Genomic DNA, 16786 nt, shown 5'->3' on the forward strand with positions numbered 1-16786 from the left:
TTAGTCATTCAGTCATGTCCAATTTTTTGTGACCGCCAGGCTCCTCTGTCCATGGGATGCTCCAGGCAAGAATACTGGAGTGGGTTGCCATTCCCTTCTCCAAGAGATCTTTCCAACCCTGGGATTGAACCTGAGTCTCCTGCATTACAGGCAGATTCTTTACTGTCTGAACCATAAAACATGCCAGCAATGTGTATGTGAGGGAATGGATGAAAAAAGGAAGCTCAACGGAAACCCTCTGTAAATTGCATTACCTGTCAGACATTTGGGTATTAGGTGTATTAATGCATTCTTTATTATTGTCTGGAAGTCTCCAGCCCCCCCACATAAATATTATTTCATTAAGTTATTCCCTTTTACAGATATTCCTTGTGCAGTAAGGAATCAATACAAGGACCCTGCCTATCAGGGTTTGTTGTTGTTCAATTGCTCAGTCATATCCTGCTCTTTACGACCCCATGGACTGCAGCACGCCAGACTTCTCTGTCCTTCACCATGAGTTTGCTCAAACTCATGTCTATTTTATCAAGTTTGCTCAGACTCATGTCCATTGAGTCGGTGATGCCATCCCGCTATCTCATCCTCTGCTGCCCCCTTCTCCTCCTGCCCTCAATCTTTCCCAGCATCAGGGTCTTCTCCAGTGGATCGGCTCCTTCATCAGGTGCCCAAAGTATCAGGGTATAATAACTAAGTAAGGCATCATGAGACCTTTCTGCCCTGTTCTAAGGAAGCCATTTAAGTATTTAATGAAAGAACTGATTCATGTCAATGTATGGCAAAAACCACTACAATATTGTAAAGTAATTAGCCTCCAACTAATAAAAATAAATGAAAAAAAAAAAAGAACAACTTTGAGTGTAGATACATGGTAACAATCTACAGGACTTCCTGGTGCTGCTTCCACAAATGAGCTGGAAGAGTGTCAGTTTTAAATGCAATGAGCCGACTTGCCCTCGGGTTCCTTAACACTGCTTTTGAGTATCCCAGTTTACTTTTTCTTTTTGGAGTATAATTGCTGTACAAACATCCCAGTTTAGAAAGTTTCTGCAGAACTCTCCAAGTTTTTAGATCTGTAGTATTCCTTGAGGTGCCCTTGGAGGGGGAGCGGGGAATGTTCTTATGTTTTGGATGTTATTACCCTTCTTCAATGCAAGCCTTGGTAAAAAGATACTGAGAGAAGACAGTATAGATAGAAAGGCAAAATGAGCAAGAAGAAAATCCCACTGATCATGGGCAAAGTCTCCACTGAGTTGCAGATTGGGATCTAAAATACATTTACTCAGTGTACATGTCCTCAGTATATACTCAATATATTTGTGCCAAAGACATATTAGTTGGTAAAAGTAACATGTAGATGGGTATATTTATGCCTTACAGTAAACTCTTTTAGGATTTGATGACTATACCATTTTCAAAACACTGCCACTAAATTTTGGCATCATTGATCTACCTATAAGGATATGTTGTAGCTCCATGAGTGAGGTGTGGCTGATCTCTTCAGCTTCATTCAGTCCTTTATGGAAATCTTTACAAAAATAATTCTGTGATTGACATATATACGGTACTATGTATAAAATAGATAAATAATAATAGCCTCCTGTAGAGCACAGTGAACTCTACTTGGTGACCTAAATGGGAAGGCAATCCAAAAAAGAGGAGATATATGTGTATGTATAACTGATTCACTTTGCTGTACAGTAAAAACTGATACACTTTGTGAAGCTTCTCTACTGCAATAAAAATTAATACAAAATACACCCTATGAGCCCAGTAATGAACAGAGTTTCTGACAAATAACAGGATGTCAGTATGCTTTAGGTTTTGCCTAGTGCTACTTTGACAGTGAGTGCATGATAACACCTCTTCCTTCTCCCCAAAAAAGAGGTGTGAGGTCAGGGAGAGAGGAGAAGGAATGGGAGAGGGAGGGAGGAGCATGAACCCAGACTTATCTTCCCACTCAGTGTAGAGCATCTGGAATTGGAAATGATCTTAGCTGACATTTTCCAATCTCCTACCCAATGCAGGAAAACTTCTTCTAAGATAGTTTCAACAAAGGGCAGGAAGCCTGATGTAAGATGCGAGGTCTCTTTCTGTTTGGTTCAGTATGGTGGTGTTATTTGTAGGTTGCGGTGGTGTGGTGTAGAGTTGTGTGGGAAATTGGGGTGAGGCCTGGACTGGTGGTGACCACATTGTGGAGGGCCGTTTGGGACCAGTTTTGAGCTGCCATTTTGTTCCATTGTGGAACCTAAATCCTAGTGCTTTCTCAGTTTCTCAATTTATGTGGTCTTTTAATATATGTTAATAAAATTGAAAGCACTATATTAAAATTATTTTTTATACTTTGAACATCAGGGAGAGAAGGAAGAATTTTTTTCAGTTTCCTTTGGCACAAAAACATTCAAAAACCTCAACTTACCCTAATTTTGCCAGAAGAATTCAACCTATTAACCACAATTTTCTATATTATACTTTTCCAAGCGATCCAAAGAAAAAAAAAGCAACATTTTGAATTAATGTGAAAATTGATTGTCTTGGATACAAATATACATTCAACTTTGATCTCTTAAATCTTCTCTATTTACTATTAAAGGGGAAAAAAAGATCTTTTTATAATCATGATTGTAAGGAACAACGAAATTTGGGATTACCTAAGAATCTTCCAATTAGATTCAGGATACGGTTTGTAAGTTATGCAAGTAAAGTGGACTCAAGCATTTTAGGAATGTTTCAACAAGGATTTTTTTCTAAAAAAGGTTTCTGTTTGGAGTTCAGTTAACCAGAAAATTAAATTAACCAGAACTCTTCTATTTCCAGAGAATTTCAATTACTTGGAGTTTGACTGTACTTTTATTGTAGCCTTGCTTCCCACACAGATGTGAATTCCATGTTCTTTTTTAAAAATGTGTTTTATTGAAATATAGTTGATTTCCAATGTTGTGTTAATTTCTGCTGTAAAACACAGTGATTGTTATATGTTTATTTATACTTTCTTTTTCATATCCTTTTTCATTATAATTTGTCACAGAATACTGGATATAGTTGCCTGTGCTATACAGTAGGACCTGGTTGTTTATCTGTTCTATATATGATGGCTTGCACCTTCCATTTTCTGACTTATTTCTTGCAGAGTGCTTAAGGACAATGAATACCTCGAATGAGCAGGGTAGTGGTGGCTTTTGGTTTGGGATTTTAATTACTACTAGTAATATATATCCATCTACATTGATATGTATCTATAATCTGTATATAGAGAGATAGAAGCAGAGCTCCCTGGCAGCACTGTTTATGTTTAGAGAAATATGAGTAGATAATGCTTTCACTATAACTTGACTTCCATCTTTCTCTCCCAAGTATACTTTTCCCCTTTTAAACCTGACATTTAGCACCAAGGAGTATTTTCTTTGAGACAGAACAATGATTTTATCTCTGTTTCTTGAAGTAGTACACAGAAGGAAATGGCATCATGGTAAAAAGAATTTATAAGTGAAATTGGAATGTTTTGCTAAAGATAACCAGGAAGTAAGGAGTGAAAGCCCTCAAGTAGCAGAGAGGCCAGATGGTGTTTTTTTTTTTTTTTTAATGCAGTCACTAAGCAGGAAATTCTGCTTGATTAAGAAGACGCTGGTCTTGATTTTCATTCACTGATTTTGAGGTCCCTTTTTTTAAATGGGTATATGTGTATACACACAAAACCCACAGATTTTATTCAGCCAGTTGATTGTTGGTCTCATTGTTAGCGGGACTCTGCTGATGAGAATTCGAAGTCTTAATGATAAAGAAGGAAATGGGTTCCCAGGTCTCAGCTCTGAAAGAACTTGGGATTGACCCACTCTACCCCAAACACGCCATCATTACCATCTCCAGCAAATTGTTGTAGGGTCTGGTGTTTTGTTGTGTTTTCTTTTGATAACCCAGAATGAGAAAAGCTGCATACCACAGTGGCTAAGTAGGGTTTTGTGAGATACAGGGTAGACTCAGGGGAGGAAAATAGAGGTTTTGGAGTTCAACACTCCAGGGGGCTAATGTGCATAAAGGACCTGAGTTTAATCCTCAGAGCTGCCAGTCAGGATCATGATGAAGAAGCACCCATGCAAAGAATTGCCTCTGGATGCTGCTAGGCTGGGGCGGGCACGGGATGCAGGGCACCTCGCTTTGGACTGTGATGTTGTAGCCGTTGATGTTGAGGGGAGGTTGCCTGGCAGTGACTCGGGCACAACAAAGCACCCTTCTGGAAAGTCACCCTGCCCGCGTCTTACACCTATTGCTCAGCACCCCAGGAGTGAGCGATTTCCCAATCTGTAGTCTAAGGAAGAAAATGAATAGAGTTGCAAAATGGAATACTTGCATCCACTTACCGGGGAGAGACACTTGGTAGAATTTGTAATGGAGTGAATAGATGTAGACAACAGGCAGAACTGTTTGGAGCTGTGCCCTGAATTGGTGTCTGTTGATTTAAATAAGGAAACTACATAACAAGGGATGATAAGCCAGCACTCCTTACCATAAAGCTGATAAATCAGACACCAAAAATTATTTTGTATTTATTTTCAAAATAAATATATCACCACTTGAAGATAGCTTAGCCACCTGGAAAGGTCACTGTTTTCAAAACTAGACATTTTTTCATGTGTGAATTTTTAAGCCCTAGGTTGCACCTCAAGTACTGAGCCCTTTAAATATCACCTTATCTTATATTCAAAAAGCCAGCTTCTTAGAAAATTTGATCCAATGAAAAGATAAAATGTGCAAGATGAAATGCACACTTATTAACTTAAAATGGACCTTTTTTTTTTCTTTAATAGTCACATAATCCGAAAACACAAACAAGACCCTAAGATCACAGTGTTTGACATTATTTCCAGGGTAATATAGTGATTTCCCATTTTATAAATTACATTTATCATCTCTCTCTGAAATAGGACAAGGAAACCTATTTTGTTAATACAAGAAAAATCTCAGAGTTTCGCCTGCCTTGAGAGAATTTTGAAAGTGTTTTTAGAAGACTGATAGCATTTATGGGATTTGTTTTCATATGGATCACAAATATGTATATATTTTACATAATTTTGTACACAACTATCAAGCTGCAGAGAGTTTAAATCTTGGCTTTTAGGCCAAAAAGTCTTTGGGGTGGGGATAACACACTGTCTGAGAATTGCTGGCTACATAACCCCCTCTCTGCCCACCACTCTGTCTTCTCCTAAACCTTGTGTGTTTCCGGGCAGAGTGGTTGGCACCCACCACCCAGACTCCCCAAGCCCTTGCCTTGGTTTCTGCTGCAGCTACAGTAGCAGCTCTTTTTTTCTCCCAGGAGAGTTCCCTCTGTGGTCATCTCCCTTCTGGCCTCTTCTTGAAGAGATGAGCTCTGATGATCATGATCTGACGGCCATTCCAGTTCTCGCTAGCCAGTGAATTTCTTTCTGTTGAAATACCTTTTGTTAATGCCATTATTGTCAGCAAGACCCCAACAGAGCTCTCAGGCACTGGGACCATTTAGTATTAATTTATCTTTGATCCTTCAGTCATGAAGCCCTGGCTGTTCATTTCCCCTGTGCTGTTTGCCTACTTCTTTCCTTTCCTTTTCCTTTCTGAAATTTCTTCTCCTAGAGAGCCAAAAACAGGTAAGACCGGAGAAAACCAATGAGTCTTGAAATGTCTCAATTTCCTTCACACTCTTCTGTGTAACCCTAACTGCGTGTCCATGGTTCCTTTCAACTTTGAGTTAATATCCTGCCACTAAACACTCAGACATTCAGGGAATTCTAAGTACCGTAGTTCCTGTTATTGGTTGTTTTTTTTTTTGGTCCACTGTGTGATGGCGACTTTCCTCTCTCAAATGGCCTTGCCCAAGTAAACAAAGAGGTCACTGAGTCCCATAATTCATCATTTTGTCTTTTTATGTTAGAAATAGTCAAAGTTGAATTTTAATGTCCTTGAGAAAGAGATCATTCCTTAAGGAAATCTGAAACTAAATATTTAACAGCCTGAGAGATTGAATCACAAGTCTCTGCTCAAATGCTGGAAAGTTTTATCCTGAAATCAAGATGTTCTTTGCTTGTTTACTGGCAGAGGAGAAAGACAAAATATCAGCCAAAGCCTCCACAGATCTGAGCAGAAATAACTCCTTAGCCAAAGCTGACCTGCACTCACCCCTCTGCCTTCTAGCAAGTCATCCTTTCTTTTTCCTTCATTTTATGTATGGTTCCTTGAAATTACCAGATTTTCTCACCAGTTTCCCAGTTTATTTTATGTCTACTTCATTAAAATGCAGCTTCTCCCAGGGCATACCTTTGCTGCCACATTCACTAGTGCATTCCCAGGGCCCCATCAGTGCCTAGCACACAGCAAAACCTCAGAAATACCCATTGGATGAAAAAATAATCAGAGAAATGACTTTCTCTCTGGGTGTGCTCCAAAATCATTCTAAAAGAATTTTTTTAATGCTTAAAGAAAGCCAAATGAATGTATACAAAGGATTCCTAATGTCATAAAAGTACAAAACTAGCTTACTCTTCCAATCTCTTAAAATGAGTTCAGGTTTAGAGTAGTGAAGAGTTAAAGTTCTAGACCAGATAAAGGCTGATTTGGGATGAATGGGTGAGTTATTAAGGATTAATGAAGAAGTCTGTTTGGGTTGCCCAGGTCCCGCAGTGGTAAAGAATCCACCTGCCAATGCAGGAGAGACACAAGAGACACTGGCTTCAATCCTTGGGTTGGGAAGATCCCTTGGAGTAGGAAATGGCAACCCACTCCAGTATTCTTGCCTGGAAAACTCCATGGACAGAGCAGCCTGACAGGCTACAGTCCATGGGTCTCAAAGAGTCAGTCACAACTGAGCATGCTCACACGCACTGGGCAAAACCTATAGGTGAGGCTTACCTGCTCTCTGCCAGTTTTCCTGGTGTCAGCTGACCTTAGAGGATGGTGGGGATAAGAGACATGGAACACTGTCTTATGAACTCCTCTTACTTCTGGTCTTCCATGGTACAGGAGTCATTTGTGTCAAGTTAGCTGGCTAGAGAGGATGAGATGGTTGGATGACATTTCTGATTCAGTGGACCTGAACTTGGGCAAACTCTGGGATATGGTGAGGAACAGGGAAGCCTGGCGTGCTGCAGTCCATGGCATCGCAAAGAGTCGGACATGACTTGGTAACTGAAAAGCAGCAATCACTGCCTCTGCCATTACTGCTAGAAGGCCCAGGGATGATCTCAATTCGTGGGACCACTACTGACCACATCTCCAGGAGGAGATGGAAGCTTTCCTTGGGGAATAATTCTTCATGGATTTCTTACAGTTCTGTACCCCTCGTTAGCTGAGGTGCCAACTGCCTTTGTTCCAGGCTATCTTTCTAAGGATTTTTGTACAATGAATAGCCTTCAAAGGTCAAAAGAAAACATCTCCCTCCAGGGTAGAAAGCAGGATTGTCGTCCATTGTAATAAAGAACATGACGCTCTCCAGGGAAGATGCTGGGCTTGTTTGCTTGCAGTCTGTTATCAAAGATGCAGGTTTCCAAAGCTTGGGGTTGCTCAGCTGGAATGTAAACCCTTGTGTGTGTCACTTGTGCCTAGGCTGCCTGTTCCATGGGACTTGGGGACTTGTGAACAGGAAATACACGCTGCTCCCTGGGCCCTTGTTTGTCTCTAATTCGGGAGTCTCGTGTCTTCTGCCAGCACTTTTCAGGAGGCTAACTGATTAGCTTGCAGGTAGCTTGAAACCCTTCACTGTTCTTGATGGTCTCCCATGCCCTATCCTGTGCCAAGGTCCTTTATTTCCTGCAAAATCAAAAATTCTGGCAAAGGATCCATGTGGGACAGCTCTTCTCTAAGGAGCAGAGAACTGCAGCCTCAAGACCATGGTAGGCAAACCAGTGGTTATGAATAGAGGTATGTCCAAGTCTAGGAAATCAACATTGTCTATATGAAGATGATGATTACAGAGTAGTTACTGTAATAATAGGAATGCTAATTTATTACTCATAGACTCTTCCTTCACGTAAGATACTCCATGAACGTTATTCAATGAATAAATGGATCAGTAGCCTTCCTGCTTCCAAACGTGGTTTGAAGAGATTTCCAGTGGGGGGAAAAAAACAGATCATTTGTGTATTGAAAGAAGAGTGGGAAGAGGTGATTCAGGACAAGAAGAGGAGGAGGGTATGAAAGGTACAGTTTTGCCAGGCACTTTTAAGACTCTGTTTCACTTAATTCTCAAAGGACTCTTCAATAAGGAAGCTCTAGAAAGATATGAAACAGCTCTGTGAATGTAAGGTCCATTGGGTAGCTGGCTCCTGTCCACCTCTGCTAGGAAATGGTGGATGCAGAGTTTGAACTCAAGTTTATCGGATTTTGAGGGACCCCTTTCTCTGCACAACATCACACTGATGGCCTCATCCCAAACTGGGGCTTGCTGACAGCTCATCAAAGAGAAAGGTGGATGAAATGCATGGTCTAAAAGAGGAAAGTCTATTAGGTTCCTCTCTCATGGGTTTGCAAGGAGGTGAACACGACTGAACAACAACTCATCTCACGATAGAAGGAAAAAATGGGGAAAGGGAAAAAGAATACAAGGCAAATGTAGAGAAGAGGAAAAAAGCCTGCAATTTTAGCTACAATGTCAGATAGGATATATTATTTACTGTTCTGAACCTCTTCAGCTTAGAAACTGCAATAATAACAATAATCATTCTTATTATGTAAGTCCATTAAACTAAATACTGATGATCTTATTAAGTGTATCATTCTACTAGCATCTTTAGCAGAACTTGCATTGGAAGAAAAGTATAAGATGATAAAAGCATGACTTGACAAAACCTGGCTGTTATGTTATTGCTAGCAAGTTAGCTGCAGTGATTGTTTCTCAAAGTAGAACCTTAGCTTCTCTGGGAGTTCTGGAAAGCTCTATGTAAAGGTTATCTTTAAAATGTAAAAGCATGCTCTGAATGGAGACTTTTTTCTATTTTTTTGGCAAGAAAAAATTGTTTTTCTTAGGAATATATGCTGTTAGCTCAGATATCTAACAAAAAAAAAAGAGTATTTTGTTTCAGATTGGGCAAAACATAGATCTAAAAATTTTAAAGTGGATCATGGTTTGAAAGGGGAGTGATTAGTGTGATTTAAAAATTTTATACTTTAAAACTGTGTGTGTGTGTGTATTAATGATAACCTAATTTTACTGCCCCAGACTTAAAGATTTCTTGCTGTCTGGAAAACTAGTTCATCCATTAGTACTGAAATTGATTCAAGGTATTTGTGCTCAAATTTCTCCCAAGAAGCCTCCCGCCTTTGTTCTGTAGGGACACCCAGTTCCGCCACTGTTCTTAATATCCTGTTTTCGTTTGTCAGCCCTCTTGTCCTTTTCAATGCCCTGTTCCCATGTTCCCTGTCTGTCTCTCGTGTGGTGCTTTACAATAACAATTCAGAACAAAAGAGTCCCTCCTCTTTCTGTTGCCTTTAAAAAAAAAAAAAAAAGACTTCATTCCCTGACTGTAGGGCTTGAGTGATCACGGCAAGTGTTGAAAGCATGTTCTTCATAAGAGTTAACCAGGAGTTGTAAAGGAGGGTTACTTTTCTTTATTTTTTAAGATCACAAAGTGGCTTCAGGGTCTTGTGAACACAAGGATTTTGTGTATGGCTGACTTTGAAGTGGAGAGTAAAAGCAGTTTCCTTTGAGAAAGAGAAGCTATGATATTGGAGATAATTCCCCTCTCTATTCTTAGAATAAGAATTAGTTACTGTGTAACATTGTCATTACCTGAGGACACAGTTGTGCATGTCATGTCCTCGAACCTAAGAGAAAAGTTGGGCGCTGTCATACTGGCCATCATCCACACCTATCTACTGATACATTTTCCTCCTGGTGATGAGACGCAGGAAGGGGAGAGTGTACAAGGAGCAAGGGTTTTTCTAGGTAGAATTTTCTTGCAAAAATCCAACTCCACTGGTCTTGTCCTTCAGAGACTAGACCTCTTAGATGGTTTTGCTCATTTCCGGGTCACCTCTTTCAGATGTGAGTGACAGATTTTGGGGGTCACTTTTAAAAGTTGGTGTGTTTTGATTTTTCATGTAGAAATTATTGACAGGTTTCTGTTTTTGCATGCAGGAAGGAAAGTTTTTTCTCATGCAGGACAGATGCTGTGACCAAGAAGTATGTGAAGAGTACTAGCAAGTCCCAAGGAATTTTGCAAAGGTGCTTTTATACCCATATGTGTGTGGGTGTGTACATATATATCCACATGCATATGTATATATGGTTCCAAAAGCTAATTGCACTGTAGGTATACATAGGATTTTATATAGACATAGAAGTAGTTCTCTGAATGTATGTGGAATTGCCTACTATATTCTGAATACACTTGGAAAAGCATTTAAGAAAGGCAGTATTGGAGCCCCTTTTATCTGATTGATTTCACAGGACTCAGTGGCCTCCATTTCTGCCACAACCACACTGATGGGCCTGCTCTTCCAGAAGGTTCGATTTAGATTTAGATTTCTGTCGAGACTAAATGTGACACATTTTCACTCCCTTCTTTCTCTTTCAAGTCTGCTCTCATGGCCTTCAGAACCAAATTCTTGCCTGACACCCAGTACAGCATAGACCTGGAAAACATCAGTCACTTTCAATTTAGTGTAAAATAGGTTCCATTTGTCTTTAAAACCGGATGCTTTCTTTCTTAACATAAACTGGAAAAACTGAAATGTCGGAGTCCCCCTGACAGTGGGAAATTTCCCATCGAGGTGGTCGGGTTGTGCACTCTAGAAGATGATAGAATTTGTTGTTGTTTATCATTTTCCTTGGCTTTTGTGGGACAGAGTAAATGTTTCCTGATGTCTCAGGCTAATTTTTCCACAACAGTGCCAAAATGTCTCAGAGAAATCTTGACAATTTTAATGTTGTTTTAACAAAAGCAGTGCTTTCAAATCTCTTGATGAACAGGTCTTTCTAATTCTATTGGATGATGTACATGTGTCCCTTCCATGGAGAGTGAGGACTCCTTTGGGAAGTCATTTGTAGGTGAAATTGAGTGACCCCTTTGTTTATTGTTGAAAGACAAACAAAATTATGGTTTGCAGAGACGTAAGTCTAGAGAACGTATGTTTGCATTTTTATGTCCAAACATGCGAGGCGTGCTTTGGTTTACCATGAGGGGTGCAGTGGCATGAAAGTAGGTGTCACAATATGCAGCCCAGGTGACACAGGGAAGTCGTTCTTGCCTGCTGCTTGCCCTTTATCAAGATTGTTCTCCAGGGACCTCCCTGGTGGTCTAGTAGTGAAGACTTCACCTTCCAATGCAGGGGTTGTGGGTTTGATCCCTGGTCAGGGAGCTAATACCCCACATGCCTCATGGCCAAAAAACCTGAAAACATAAAACAGAAGCAATATTGTAATGAATTCCATTAAGGTTTTAAAAATGGTTGACATCAAAAAAATAATTTAAAAAAATGTTTGACAGACTTTGACATTAAAAAAAATGTTCGTTAAGCTTCTTGGGTTGAGTCCAAATATCTGGTTGATGAATTGAATTGTGCAGGTTTGCAACCAATGTAGGTTTTTAATTTTCTTTTTTTTTTTTTTTTACACTTTCCTGATGATTTACTTTTGTTGCAATTTCTTGCCTTGTGCAGTGTGATAAGCAACATCCTTGAAAGAACTGCAGTGCAGGGCAAGTTTTGCTTTTTTGGCTTTTGGGAAGACGACTTCCCTTTCTTCCTTCAGACAATCAGTTTTTAAAAGATTACTTTGCATTCTTGATTCACTCTTTTTTTGCCATTCTGGAGAGTGAAATTTGGGACACTCATAGCAGATTTGCTGTGTGTGTGTGTGTTTATGTTTGTATTATATGTACATATGCCTGCAGTGCAGCAGACCCAGGTTCAATCTCTGGCTTGGGAAGATCCCCTGGAAAAGGGAGTGGCAACCCACTCCAGTATTCCTGCCTGGAGAATCCGTTGGACAGAGGAGCCTGGCGGGCCACAATCTATGGGGTCACAAAGAATCAGACACAACTGAGCAGCTTTAACTTTTGTATGTACATATACACATATGATATGCATGTACAAAATATGTATACAATATATATATACATAATATCTATACATATGTATGTATATATGTAAAGCTTGCTTGTAGGTGTATGCACATATGTGTATATTTTATAGGTATAGTTTCAGTTGTTTCTCAGGATGACAGATTGTGATTTAGATCTCTCTTTCTCAAAGAAACAATGGCTGCTTTATTATGTCTATACAAGAGATCATGACTCCTGATATAGTATTAAAAAAAAAAAAAAACTTCTTCTTGATATTGTATTTTAATTCAGAAGATAGATGCAAGGTAATACATATATCATTTTAAAAAATAACAAAGCAGTGTCCCGAGCATAATGTGATCACGTACTCAGAAGGAGGCCAAGAGGATCAAAATGCAAGGGTGTCCTGTGCCCGTTGGTAACCCCAGGCAGTGGTCAGGCATGACTTCCACTGGCAGCATACAAAGCTGGCATCCGGCGCTCAGCCGTCGGACACTGACCCGCTCTTGATCCCTGTGAGCAGTGAGGGTACAGATCCTAGTGGCGAATCATGCTTTGGGGGTGGGGGGACTAGGCAGCGGGTATTGACCTGACCCGAGCTGCCTTTTCATTTGGTTCAGATGAGCCCTGAGTGGGCCAGGGCCCAGGGGAGCCACGAAAGGGTCCGAGGAAAGGGCAGTTTGAAAAGCCAGAGAGTTTTGATTCTTCAGCTCAGCAAGCCTGGCGGGGTGGATGAGGTGGAGCTGGCCTTCCTGGAATTGTCGCGTCGATTTTCCTGTTGTGTTTCACTGTTGACGCTCTCACAGACATACAGGACTGCTCCAGCACTGCCTGCCACCCACCATCTGGTCTCGGTGGCCTGTGTGTCATTTCGTGAGTCCCCCTCCTCTGTCTACGGCGATGTTTCTTCAAAAAGAACTAGGGTGCAGTCCATTGGTGGGTATTCAAAGCAATCTTTTCGTAAGAATCTGTGGAGATGCTAAAAGAACTCTTTCGGACAACTGTGCTGTTTCCTGTTTTTAACCTGTTTATCCGTCTTTCAGTAGGATGAATGGCATTTCTGAGACTGTCGAGGGGGTTTCTTCACTCTTAAGACAGGGCAGAATCAAGCAGTTGTTCCTGGAGAAATCAGGATGGCTTTTTTTTGCATTGTCATTTGTGTCTTTTTGCTTATCTGCTTGTATAAATGAACTCCAGAAGGTGTATTTAAGCATTCTGTTAAGTAAATTTGGAAGACTGGGTTTCAATTAAAATAACCAGACAGTGTGACCTAGCTCCCATTTCTCCTTAATTTTTATCATTAAAGCCTGCATATCCCTAAAGACATCTGCCAGGCTTCCAAGTGATTCTTTTCAGGAATGTTCATTCATTATTAATCAGGTTGCGTGGGCAAGAGAGTATGTGATTATTTTAAAGAATGTCCTGGAGATCCAATTACTAAAAAATGAGTGAGTTCTAGACAGACGTGGATGGACAGAAAAGGGTTTGTGAACAGATTAATTCAATTTGCATGAATTCCACCAGGTGGGTGTTGACTGAAATTAAAAATCTTTCCTGGTTCTCAGTTCAGGTATCAGGTAAAACATTTTTAACTCTAGTACTCCTTAGAATACAGGTGAAATGACAACTGATTAAAAATATCTCTTGTCCTCATTAGTTATTTTAAAACTTGGGGCTAGTGCCTCAGTGCTTATCTGCCTGTCACTTTTTTTTCCCATCAGTTCCTCTGGTCCCCTACAATTTGGTTGGCAGAAATTTTCACTTGTCTGCCGTGATGAAGTGAACGAATTTGAGTGTGCTGATGGTCAGAAGTTAACCACAGTGATACTTCAGAGGGATTACCTTTAGAAGGTTATGGGATCACTTATTTTCACCCGTTCCTACTCGATGTATTATTTCTACTGCTGCTTCAAGAGCCCTTTTGCATTTTGACTGTTCTGTGCCATAATTTGGGGTGGGATAAATTGTGGTATCAGTTTCTAGGCATTCAGGTTGCCTTTACATTCAATTGGAGCTCCCTTAATCCCTCTTTCCATCCTATGGTTCTCTTTTATTGTGCATTAACTGACTCACCTGCCTCTCAAATCAGCCAGGATTCTAATGAGTAAAATAGTATTTGGGTAGTGTTTTTACTGCGTGGTATTTATAACTCAAAAATGAAAAACTAAACCAGGATTGAATATGCAGATATTGAGTGCTTGTATTATATTTTAAAAATACTCAGTTTGTGGTGAATTCATCTTGGTGGAGCTCTCAGTTTTTACTGAGTTTCTGTTAGATCATGTTTGGGGTTTGGAGATGCAGTTTATCTGACGTGAGATCAAGGCCTTTCTGAGTTTAGTCTCTTTTGCAAACCCTGACTCACCAACTGAGGTTCAGTTTCAGTATTTTCCAATTCCCAAGTTTTTAGTCCTCTGAAAGTCTGTATTTCTGCTGATCCAAGACGAAAACATTATTCCACAATCCTTAAAAAAATACTCCACCTATGGCTCTGGAAAAGAGAGAATCCCGTAGCAAAAATTCAGATGGCAGTAAGTCAGCTCAGTCTTAATTACTTATGTGAAGAGAATGAACAGGAAATTGACTTGATCCTGTTTCTGAAATTTATGACTCTTGAAGAAATAAATGTATGCATAGCATTTTCGAAGCTGTCTCTTTTTTCTGATACTTTTAGGAATTTCCTTTTCCAAACCAGTTTTAGGTGACTTGGTGTAACGTTGTGCAGTTTTGACGGTGTTTGTCCTCTCAGTTGCATTTTGGTAAAACATCAACCTTGGTTTCCAGAGGCTATTTATGGGGAGAGATGGAGGAAGTGCCTTGCGAATCATCTGGGCAGTGGCTGAGAGTGACCTGATATTAACAATTGACCACAGGTCACCCAGTGTTGGTATCCAAGTTTCTTCCTTGGTCTGGTGACTCATTAATTTCCCTCATGGTGATGGCTTTCAGAACTGTACAAAGTGAGGCCCAAAAGTAAAATTATAGGTGGCTAAAATGCATTTTCTTTTTCACAGTCTCCAAATGAGAAAAGTGATTACTTTTGATGGAGTATGCAGACATGACATAGAATACCTGTAGGGAAGCATTGAGAGTGGATTTATCTTATGATTAAGACACCAATGTCTCTATTAAGAGAAATTGGGAATAAAGAAGTCAGGGATGATGTGCTGACAACTGCCTGCCTGCAAAGTCGCCTCAGTCATGTGTGACTCTTTGCGACCCCATGGACTGTAGCCCACCAGGATCCTTTGTCCGTGGGATTCTCCAAGAGAGTGTTGGAGTGGGTTGCCATGCCCTTCTCCAGGGGATCTTCCTGACCCAGGGATAGAGTCTCTTAAGGCAGGTTCTTTACCACTGGAGTCACTTGAGAAGTTCACAGTATTGTCTCACAGTAATGTCTCCTTATTCTAGCAGGTGATTGAATTCATAGAATGCACTTGGTCTGGAGATTCCTTGGTCACTTCTTGATTTTTATATATATATGTGTGTGTGTGTGTGTATGGATGGGTGAAATTACCATGGGATTTTGAACTGGAAAGGCTGCTCATTGACTTTGACTAGGGATTAAACTTTGCAATGCATGCCATCTTCACAGGGGTCCTAGGTGTTTCTTCAAGATGCAGATTATCTTTGTCATAGCAGAAGTCAGGAGAGACTACAACAGACTAAAGCTGTGAAACCCTAAAATGAGCTACCGAGCAGGACAGTGGGAAGGCTTGTGACAGCAGGGAGTGAAATGTTTTCTCTGCATTGACTTGTCAGATGAATAGTTTTGCCTCTTACTTCAAAGCAGAAGGCAAAAAAGATGAAACCAACAGATAGGAACGCTCTTAACTTCTGTCTCCCTGCTTTAGCATATTGATCCCTAAGGGCACTCCTTCTGAGTCCAGCCATCTCCCTTCTCAAACCTAATACCATATCTGAATTCTTTCAGTCCCAATGACCTTGTCTTCTACTGGGAACTTTCTCCTCCCCTCTCTTTGCTTCCGCATCCTGTACCTTGGACAAAAGAAGGCCTTTCTCCCTCTGGGAAAGTCGTCCTCCTGGAATGAGCGCTGGTTAAAGATGATGATACCTGGAGCCCAGAGGGAGCAAGGTGGCTTCTTCCGAGGCACCTGGGTCAGCCAGCTCACCATAACCATCACCTGGGTGTCCAGGTGCAGTCTCTCTACAGTGCTCACTGCTAGCTTTCCTGCAGGCTTTCTATTTATGAAAGTGAAAGTGACCCCATGGACTGTAGCCCACCAGGCTCCTCTGTCTATGAAATTCTCTAAGCAAGAATACTGGGGTAGATTGCCATTCCCTTCTCCGGGTGATCTTCCTGACCCAGGAATCAAACCCAGGTCTCCTGCATTGTATGCAGATTCTTACCAGTTGAGCCACCAGGCTGACTGGTGATGAATTTTCTGTTGATCTATAGATAATTTTTCCTTAACTCCCAAACGTGTGAGTGTCTTATATCCAACTTGTATCATGCAAAGTTTTGAAGGGGGAGGTAGTCTTTTGGCTCAGGCTATCCATTCACAATTGGCCTCAAATTTCGACTATGAATGTTACCTCCATGTGAAATTCATGTTTGTGCTCACACATGCCTGCCTATTATCAGTCCCAGGGCTAATCTGATTCTATTGAATGAATGATGAAAGAAGATGACTCATTTAAATCTGCGACTCATTACTGATCACTCTGTTGGGTACTAGGAAATACTTCTTTTAAATAAATATTTTAGTTATTTTGTGAAGAGGATAGTTATTTTG

General features: G+C 40.5%; 1 protein-coding gene across 4 annotated transcripts in view; it reads left to right on the forward strand.

The window, feature by feature from the left end:
• The window catches only part of MID1 (midline 1), a 394448-nt gene that overhangs the window by 238118 nt on the left and 139544 nt on the right, over positions 1-16786 (forward strand). Inside the window, exon 1 of one of the 4 annotated variants that reach the window (XM_061137898.1) lies at positions 12831-12965. The exons of the other annotated variants lie outside the window; for them this stretch is intronic. The gene's annotated coding sequence lies outside the window, so the exon portion shown is untranslated. Of the gene's footprint in view, positions 1-12830; positions 12966-16786 lie in introns of those variants that run through there. 4 annotated transcript variants of the gene reach the window in all.

This window comes from Dama dama, chromosome X, assembly GCF_033118175.1.
Source record: "Dama dama isolate Ldn47 chromosome X, ASM3311817v1, whole genome shotgun sequence".
In the NCBI taxonomy this organism is placed as follows: domain Eukaryota; kingdom Metazoa; phylum Chordata; class Mammalia; order Artiodactyla; family Cervidae; genus Dama; species Dama dama.